The 10,472-nt window shown below is 42.0% G+C and overlaps 1 pseudogene; it reads left to right on the top strand.

The window, feature by feature from the left end:
• Positions 1-1,256: 1,256 nt before the first annotated feature.
• Positions 1,257-9,430, top strand: LOC127687963 (uncharacterized protein C2orf16-like; annotated as a pseudogene).
• The last annotated feature ends 1,042 nt before the right edge of the window (positions 9,431-10,472 follow it).

The raw sequence follows: 10,472 nt of genomic DNA, 5'->3' as shown, positions 1-10,472 counted from the left end.
CGAGCTCTATGCCATTGGCAGACCCACATTCCAGTAACCAAATAAATCAAAACTCTTAATGCTTGATTAGCTAGCCAATTAGATTTATGTACATTATAATCACAATTACAAGGTGTCAATAAAGTAATAACAAAGCCAATTATGGTAAAAGTTTTATGCCAAATTTCTCACCTTTAGATAACTACCACCTCCATTCCTCCTCTTCAGAGCTGCTCGGGCACCCTCTCCCTACAGCTCCTAGCTCTGCCCCGTTATTTCCCCATCCAATCACAGACCCTCTCTGTACTGATAAAATTGAACAAGAAAATGCCTGCAACACACCCTCACCTCCCTTAGATCAAAAATATTTTGGACCTGAAATGACCACTCTCTTTCTCTGTCCTAATTTTCTCACTACTGAATCCAAAGAAAATGAAAAAACCTCTTTGTTTTTCAGGTTAACACTATAGAACTGAATTTATCAGAATCCGACATTGTGGTTCAGGAGATTGTCTCACCTTGCTGTTACTGAGAAAATGGGAAATGTTCTACTGACTATGGCAGATCCTCTGAATCCTTCAATAACAGCTTGACCCTATCCTATCTTCCAATCTTTGCTGAAAGAACAACACGGCAAATCCAGAGCAATAGTGCCCCTGACTGCCAGGAAAAGGAATTGCCTGTGTACAGGAACCAAAGTACACCACTGCCTACCTTTCAGCTGAAGATACTGAGAAGTCAGATCTTTTCCAGAATTTTACATTCCTTCCTCCCTTACAAGTTTAAAGCTCTTTTATTATCTCCATTTTTACAATCCCTAGATCCTTGCAAACAAGAGGAAACAAAAGATAAGGGAAAGAATCTTTTGCTCTCAGATCATGGGTCAAATTCTGTTTTGAATGAGAGCCTGGGATACTTTGTCTGGGCTCCACTCCAGCTCTCTCCAGTAGTCAGCTGAGACCTGGAAGGACATATATCTCAGAAGTTTTATACTCTGCAGAAACAAGTGGTACCTCTGGGAAATACTTAATCATCTTGATGCACAAAGAGTTCCTGAACAAGAGATCCCCAAGACTCACTTACCTACGCCCATCCCTGAGAGCACTGAGCCATGTGCCAACAGATCTTCAGATGGTCCATTGCTTCATCTCCATGTGAACATTGGGGTGAATTCTGAAGTAAATAGGACAGAAGCAAGAATGTCATGGTCACTCACCTCCAACAAGCAGAATCTGAGAATGACCATCAAACTATTAAACAATACTTTAGTTATATCAATGGATACACCATCTTCCAGAAATGTAGAAGTTATTACAATTCAGGAAGAAACAACTTTACTGAAAAAGGATTCAAAGCATGTGTTAGAACTGAATATAGAACAGAGGGTCATAGGTCTTCCAGAAGAAAGGATAAAGTCACATAAGGCACAAGGAACTAATGTGGAGCTGACACCCAAGGTGTCATGTTCAGCCACAGACAGCATAAAGGTCACTCTGATAGCATTGTTTCAGGTCATGGATTCAATGGGAATGATCCCAGATTCACATTCAGAGGTAACAGACTCTGTTGGGAAACAAAAGATCAAACTAACAAATCACAGCCATCAAACCAAGCTGAAACAGTGAGTACATCTCCCGAGTTATCAAACCCAGTAGCAAGTCCTCAGCATCAAACAAGGAAGTCAAAGAGTATGGCCTCAAGACCAAATCAAATCACAGATATATCAAAAGTAACTCCTGTAACATTTTTCACATCTTGGATTTGAGGGGGGCTGATTAATGAATTAGGTTTACATGTCACAGAATCATCAGGAATAGCCCCAAAGCCACAACACCAGGTCATGGAACCAGTGGGGGTAGATACATTACATAAGCATCAAGCTGTAGAACCAGCAAAGATGAATCTATGGCCACATGGTAAGGTCTTCAAAGCTGGGGAAAGGAATCCGCAGCCTCAGCATAAAGTCCCGTAAACATTAAATACGGATTCACAGTCACAGAATCAAGCTACAAAACAGATCAGGTTTACTCCTAGCTCTCTCCAACCTCTACAACACCATCTAAAGTCCTGGACTCATCAAGGATGATTCCAGAACCATCAGAGAAATCCATAAAGGGAAACTCAAGGGTCAATTCAAAGTTAAAATTCAAAGATACAACCTCATTTGAATTGGCTCCTGAGCCGGTTGTTCAAAGTGTAAAATCTGAAGAGTTCCAAAATGAACTACAGGTGCCAAGTATGGAACTTTGCCAGCTGACTCCAGGATCCCAGATGCACCAAAAGAAAGACTTGGAGTCAACGTTGGTCCCACAGTTTCAAGGTGTGGAAACTCTGGCACTAAATATAGAACACAAAATAGGAAGCACAGAATCTATTCAGTAGATACCAATATCTGAGTTTCAAAGTGATAAAGTTATAGGGTCAAATTCAAGGTCACAGTCTGGAGATTCCAGATATACAGAATTGAAGCTGCCCATGCTATGGAGAGTTGTGAGGTAATCTGAACTGACTGCTAGGTCAAAAATTCAAGGAGAAAAATCTGTCATTTCATCTTGAGCCACAGTTACAGGGAGTAAATGCTGTGGCTCTATGATGTGGCTGCAAAAAGAATCTTCTGAGTTGGCAGGTAAGCAAAACAGTCAAGTTGTGGGAAAAAGAGACTCTGTAGAGCTCACCTTTGGTACACAGCAGCCAGGATGCGTAACAGCTAAGCTAACAAAACCTCATCATCTGAGCCTGGGAAATGTAAGTGCCACTCCAATAGAATCACTGGATCAAATGATAAACGTTGCAGGGATTAGTTTAAAGCCATGAGATCAAGTGGCAGAATCTTCAAAGACATAGTTTTCAGTTCCTCAATCAGTTGTCCTTCCAAATGTTTCTGAATCTGTGGAAGTGATCCCTGGACCACCTCTTCAAATTATAACTATTACGATTTCTTCCCTTGATCCTTCAAAAATCTACCTTCTGATAAGATAGGGAACACCAAGGAACCCTGTATCCTGAGATCTGGAGCATTAATGTGTTATCTAAGGAAGAAAGTAAAAAGGAGAAAATGGAGGAATTCCAGAGGTATTCTTTATACTCATTCAGATTACTATCAAAGGAATTTCAGGCAGGATTAGGGGCTTGAAGAAGCTCCAGCTGTTCTTTCCTGGGCAAACAACAGATGTCTGGGAAAGTCATGCCTTGGAAATACCTCTCCAATAAGATAATGCTGGAGAACGTCCTGGGAACCACTATGGATAGGAAGCCTTGATTGCCCAGTCAGTGGCTCCAGCCAAAGAGTCTCTAGAGTTGCCTTCTTCATCCCAGGTTCAAGTCAGACTCCACATAGAGATGACACCACATCAAGGCACAGAGAATCTGTCATTGACTCCAAAACTGCCTCATCAGGTCATGGACCCTTCAGAGTTCACTCCATGGCACCAAGATGTAGACTGTTCAGAGGTGTTTCCAAGACCAAGTCACAAAATGATAGAACCTATGGCGTTAACCTCTGATACCTGGTCACCATGGAAGAATCCTACAGAGAGGACACCATCACATCATCAAATAACAGAATCTATGACAACAGTCCCAGGGGCACCAGATCAAGGGACAATACCCACAGGGATGAGCCAATGGCATCAACTTACACAATCTGAAGTCATGCCAGCTACTCCAAAACTTCGGAAGTAGAGTGTTTGGAGAAAAACCCAACCCCACAACCTAAGGTTATGGAGTCAGTAAACTTAGCCACAGAGTTACAGGATGTATATTCTAAGAACTTAGTACCATATCCAAGACTGCAAGTTGTATAACCTGTGGACATATCCAAAGATTTAGTTTCATTAATGGTAAAAGATGGACTGCTGACCCCAACTGTGGTATCTACAGATTTGGCCCCAGAACAACAGCAGAGCATACAGTCTGAGGAATTAATTCCAACACCACCACAACTACAAACAGAGAGACCTATCAGCCTGAGAGTCTCAGCTTCAAGATATGACAGTTGACAACTCCAAAATGTACAGTCTACTGGGTTGGCCCTAAATCCACATCTCAAAGTAATAAATCAGTAAATTTGACTGCTGGTTCACAGTCTCAAGGTATGGAAGGTGTTCATTCAGCCCTACCACAGGAGGTACAAGAAGATATAAAAATAGTTGCACTGACCCCAAGACTACCACTTGAAGATATAAAATCTGCAAACTTGGCCCCAAAACTGTGTTCACAACACACCAGCTCTGAGAAGATAGCCCATGTGCCACCGCTTGAAGATACAAGATTCCATTGCCAGACTGTAGGAGTTCAATTTCAGAGTCCTTAGTGTAAAGTATGAAAGTTGGTGAGTTGACCATGCACATTTTTGCAGTAAAATCTTCAGAAGTGAGCCTCAACTCGTTATTCTTTCCCAGAACATGTAGGGCTGACTGAACAGCAACAAGCCTCAGAAGCAAGGGTGACCTCTGACACTTGTCATCAGGTAGAAGAATCTGCTGAGTTGACACAGTCATCAGTAGGAATGACTCCAGCACCATTGAGTCAAACCTCAGAACCTGTGGAGATTCCTACCACCACTCCAAGATATTGGAACTAGGAGCCACATTGTGAAACAGATGAAGGAGACTCCAGAATTACAAACTGAAATTAAAGATATTCTGAATTTTCTACCAGAATTAGAAGTGCCAACCATAAACCCAGAAGTGATGACCCCAGAACCACAGGGCCCAGATGTGGACTTTGCTCATGTGACACTAGAACCATGTTCAGAAGTTACTAACCCATCAGAAATAAATCTGTATGAATACACAGAAAGCACTGTATTGACATTGTCCGAAGTTGATGATTCCCAGGGGACCACTGTAGAAACCTATTCAGAAATGGGATCTCAGGCTGGATTTAGAACTAAGAGTGCAAATTGAGGAATCAGAGTCACTGGCAGAAAAATTGAAATTTGAAGAATTAACCTCTGAACCATCTGTTCTAGGTGTAGAACCTATAGAGTTGACTACAGGACCCATACTACATTTTATCGATGTAATCCCAGGGCCACAGGTCCACAACATAACATCTATCAAACAGATACAGGATTAGTGTTACAAAGTGAGTTATCTGTGGATTTAGTACAACAGCCATCTCCAGGAGCGATAGATCCTGAAAATGCAGAATCTGAGAAGTAAAATTTGTAGATTTCACCTCAACACAACAGTGTCAATGGATGGCACTCATGGACTTAACTCCTAAGTCTAGACAAGATGACCAGGCAACTGTAAAGCCACTAGAGTAGAAAGGTGGGATTTTTGATCAACAGAAAAAACAGCTTGAATCAGAAAATGCATTGCCCATGGAGTCAGCTCAAGAACTCAAACCTGCACATATGAAACCCATAGAGATCAACCTTAAGTTACAATTCAAAGATACAACCTTTGAATACAATATTTGAATTGGCTCCTGAGCCGGTTGTTCAAAGTGTAAAATCTGAAGAGTTCCAATATGAACTACAGGTGCCAAGTATGAAACTTTGCCAGTTGACCCCAGGGTCTCAGATGCACTAAGAGAAAGCCTTTTGAGTCAACTTTGGACCCACAACTTCAAGGTGTGGGAACTCTGGCACTAAATACAGAACCCAAAATTGGAAGCACAAAGTCTACTCAATGGATACCAATGTCTGAGTTTCAACGTGAGAAAGATGTAGGGTCAAATTCAAGGTCACAGTCTGAAGATGCCATACATACAGAACTGAAGCCGCCCATGCTATGGAGAGGTATGAGGTCATTTGAACTGACTGCCAGGTCAAAAATTCAAAGAGAAAAACCTGTGGCATTTCATCTTGAGCCACAGTAACTCTCCATTATCAATAGGGTTGCAGGAACCAAATACACTGTACTTGACTTCAGAGTACACTTCACTTCAGAGTTACTACCACAAATTCTGTGTGTAAATCCTGTTTGGTGCAATTCTAGAACACACTGGAAAGATAAATTCTTCTGCATGTACTCTTAAGTCAAGAATATCAGTCTGTAAATTCTATTGGCTATGACCCCGGGACCCATTATAAGCTCCAAAACTTCAAAAACAACACTTGAAAGATTTAAAGTCTGAATTAACTTCAAACAATTTGGGAATAGCACCTCTGGAATACAATTCTGGTCCACAATATACAGGTATGGATTCTTCTGGGTTTAATCCTGAGTCAAAATCTCAATTCATAAGTTCTAGAAAGCCCAGTTCAGGGCCACAGCTGGAAAGCATAAAGTCCTTTGAGTTGACCCCTGGCTTAGAGTCTCAAAGTGCAAAGTCTGTTCTGTTAAACTCTAGATCACCTTCTCAGATGTGAATTCATCTAACTTACTGCTAGGGGCAAAGTTTCAAAAGATCCCAGTTTGGAAGAACCAGCTTGGGTCATGGAAGCAAAGTACACAACCTATATTTACTTTGAGCCCTCAATGAAATGGTGTGAATTCTGTGTTTTGTTTTTTTTTCAATGTCGCCCCCTGAAGATAGAAAGTTTCCAGAGAACAGTACAAAGACACCATTTTATACAAATGCTGTAAAACTGACACCTGGCTGTGGTCTGAATGACTTGAGAAGTAAGGTATTTTCACAAGAACCTTGTTCTCAAAATGTCCAAGCTGTGCAGTTGAAGCCAGCATCACAGTCTCAAAGTGTGAGTTCTTTGGAACAGTTCATAACATCCTAGGTGTTCCCTTGCACCAAAGCCATGTTTTCAAGGTAACAGCAAAGTCTGAACTGCCAACTGCTTGCTTCAGAGGAGAAACTGATGAGGACATTGGCACCACAGTCCACCAGGAAGCTCTTAGCAGGACCAGCACTGACTAGTGTCAAATTTTCACATCTTTTAAAAAATAAATTTATTTTATTAACAGGAGTGGACAGTAGCTGAACTCAGCTACCAGAAGGGGGTTCAAAGCTCTAGTGGTTGCTGGGACTTGAACCCTGTACCTTCCTGTTGGCGAGAGGCCTCTTAACTGCTGAGCTGCCACCCCAGGAACAAATTCTCAAATTTGTCACTGAAATCACAGCAGCAAAATATGAAATCTTTGGCATTTATGTCAGAGCCAAAATGGCAAGGTTTACACTAGGTGAAATTGTCATCAGTGTCTCTGCCAGAAACTGGTAAATCTGTGGAGTAACCACCAAAGTCAACTCTTCAAAACGTGAAACCTGGGAATCTAATGTCCAGACAGTTCGCCCAGTCACAAAATCCATGAGACCAGAGCGACAGGTTGGACTTTGCATAGATGAACATGAAGCCTAGGTGTCAAGTCCCTAAATTGGTGAATTTTATTTCACCACCAATTTTCCAAGATGTGCAATCTTTAGAAATGACAAAAGGGTTGGGACATAAAAGTACAGAAATGACAGAGAAGTCTATGAGGTTGAGCTTCAAACCAACAGATAATATCCTAGAATCATTTGAGATGTCCCTGAAGCTAGATCTTCAAGTACCATATTTTTTTGATCTGACTCCAACACTAAGTGATCAAGATTCAAAATCCTCAAACCCAAATCTACAGAAAAGCTACCAGATCCCAGAACCTCCTGAGTTACATTCTTGGTCGTGGCCTCAATGTCAAGATTTCAAGAAGCTACAGATAAAAGAGGTTACAGAATCTGACAGAATGACCCTCAACTTCAAGAATCATGTTGCAGACACTATAGAGTTGACTGGTGAAGCAAGACAGCCAGGGAAAGAATTTCTTAGAATGACTCCAAAGCCAGCAAATAGAGAGACTGGATTTATAGAAAAATCTCCAAGACCATGTCCTCAAGACTCAGGAACTCTGGGGGTGGGCTCTAAGCAAAGATCTCAAAGGGAACAATCTGTAAAAACAAGGCCATTCTTCCCCATCCCAGATTCCACTTCAGGAATAACACCAGGGCCAGGACATCAGATTTCCAAATCTAAAAATTTGGCCTCTATGCTGTGTCTGCAAAAAAAAACACTCTGAATTGTCAGACAAGCAAACCAGTCAAGTTGTGGGAAATAGAGACTCTGTAGAGCTCACTTTTGGTACACAGCAGCCAGGAGGGGTAGCAACTAAGCTAACAAAACCTCAGAATCTGGGCCTGGGAAATGTAAGCACCACTCCAGTAGAATCACTGGATCAAATGATAAACTTTGTAGGGATTAGTCTAAAGCCACGAGATCAAGTGACAGAATCTGTAAAGAAACAGCTTTCAGTTCCTCAATCAGTTGCCTTCCCAAAAGTTTCTGAATCTGGATGTGATCCCAGGACCACCCCCTTCAAATTATAACTATTACGATTTCTTCCCTTGATCCTTCAAAATATACCCTCTGATAAGATAGAGGACACCAAGGGAACTCCGTATCCTGAGATCTGGAGAATGAATGTGTTATCTAAGGAAGAAAGTAAAAAGGAGAAAACGGAGAAATTCCAGAGGTATTCTTCATACTCATTCAGGTTATTATTAGAGGAGTTTCAGGCAGGATTAGGGACTCAAAGAAGCTCTAGCTGTCCTTTCCTGGGCATACAAAAGAATGTCTGGGAAAGCCATATCTGTAGGCAGTGACTACATAGGAAATACCTCTCCAATATGCTAATGCTGGGCAATGTCCTGGGAACCACTATGGAAAGGAAGCCTTGTGTGTAATCCTTTTCAATAGAAGGGTCTATTATGGATATCTGTCAATCTATTCAGAATTTATTTGGGGTTGCTGCTGAACTGATGGAAAATTCTCAAAGCCTTCTAGAGAGGATTCCAAGGACCAGACTTCAGTGATTAAAAACTATATTCAGAGACACATTCTTAGAAAAGAATGCCTTTAAAGATGTGGACATGCAGCTCCACATCTTCCATAATACAGGAATACTCTGTTACTAGATTGTGAGTAAAGAAAACAAACTCAAAGCTCAGCAATATATTCCAGGAAGTCACTGTCTCATGTACCGGGACCCAGTTTCCTGTCTTGATGAAATCAGAGCCTACTCTTGAGATACTTTATACTAAGGAAGCTTCTGTTTCCAGGGAGCAGAGTAAAATTTCACCATGTGGTTCACCGAGTAGGACTTTTGAGTCTCAGCATTGCCTCAAGACAAGTTTTCTCCCGGTCCAAGACCGATATTGCTGTCATAAACAGTCTGCTTTGGGGCTGCACCTTCTATTCTACCCACAGATCCACCTTTTAAACACCCCTGAAGGCCCTGGTGAGACTAGGCTGCACCTTGTGTTTAGCTTACAAACTGGGAAAGGACCTCAAGTCTCAAAGTATCCTGGAAGTAACGGAGCAGATTCACGGAAGGGTGCTGCATACCATCAGGAAGGAAAGCTAGATTCTCCATGCCGACTTCCAAGAGTCCTAGTCTTGGAAGAGATTTCCAGTCCAGGTCTTACCTGTCTCCCGCTATGTACAAGTCCACCTTCAACAAAAGCAGTGGCTTTTTGCCTTTGTGTGGCAGGAAAGACAAAAGCCAAAGACTGAATTCTGTCAGGTTCACTCTGTATCAGAGTTACTATGAAACAATTAGGATAAAAAATGGGTTAAAGCAAACCTCAGAAAGACTCTTAACATAGCTAATGAAGAAAATCTCCAGGGGACCTAAAACACAAACCACAAGGCTCTGCAAAATCAGTACAAGCACAAAAGACAGTCCTCCTAGAACACTGAAGCAGAATTAAACCACCTAAACAAGCACTGTTTCTTCCAAGAGACAACCTAAGAAATCCTCCCAGCCCAAACTCACCCAACTGCTTTTTCATGGCCTAAGGCAAGCATTCCAAGCACCACACAGAATTGTGACTTTTACCAGACAGAAACCTGAGTACAAGTTGAGACCAGACAATTTATGGTCAAACAAAAACTTGCACCCCAACCAAAGAGCCAAGGATTACTGCTCCATGGGAGCTAGCAAAAGAGTGAGGACACCAGCTGTCAGGCTCAGGTCAGCAAGCTCAAGCCCTAAGCAGAAGGGCATGTGGCAGGGAGGAAGTGAGCGCAGTAGACAAGCTCCACAGCCCAAACACGCGAGCGTGCTCCCACCCAGACCCTTGCCATTGCAGAAGACCATGGTGTGTGGAAGAGCTGTCTTTAAACAAGCTGCTTCACTCCCAGAACAGTTTTTAAATGTCTACAATATAGCAGAGAAAAGCTGTAGTGATGAACTATTCAGTGTAGAGTCTAAGAACTGTTTGTTCTAAAGTAAGAGCCAAATTTCAGGCCCAAGAGAGGATTGTATCTAACCCCCTCTTGAAGGGAATCCTGCAGAGTTTCTTTGGAAAGAAACCCATAAAAGGAAGAACAGGCTTCTTCAGGGAGAGAACCCTATGTAATAAGCCATCTGAAAGGACCCATTGCAGGCTTCCTCAGAGAACTCATTGGAGAAGTCTTTCTTAGAGGAGACATCACAGTCCTTGGAGAAGGTATAGCAGTCCCTCTGACAGAACCCTTAGAAGTCTTTCTGAGAAGAGTCCTTTGTAAGAATGTATCATAGTCTCTCTGACAGAAGCCCTAACAGTCTCTCTAA

This window comes from Apodemus sylvaticus, chromosome 6 (genome assembly GCF_947179515.1).
Source record: "Apodemus sylvaticus chromosome 6, mApoSyl1.1, whole genome shotgun sequence".
Taxonomy (NCBI): Eukaryota; Metazoa; Chordata; class Mammalia; order Rodentia; family Muridae; genus Apodemus; species Apodemus sylvaticus.
This window is presented reverse-complemented; position numbering and strand designations above follow the sequence as displayed.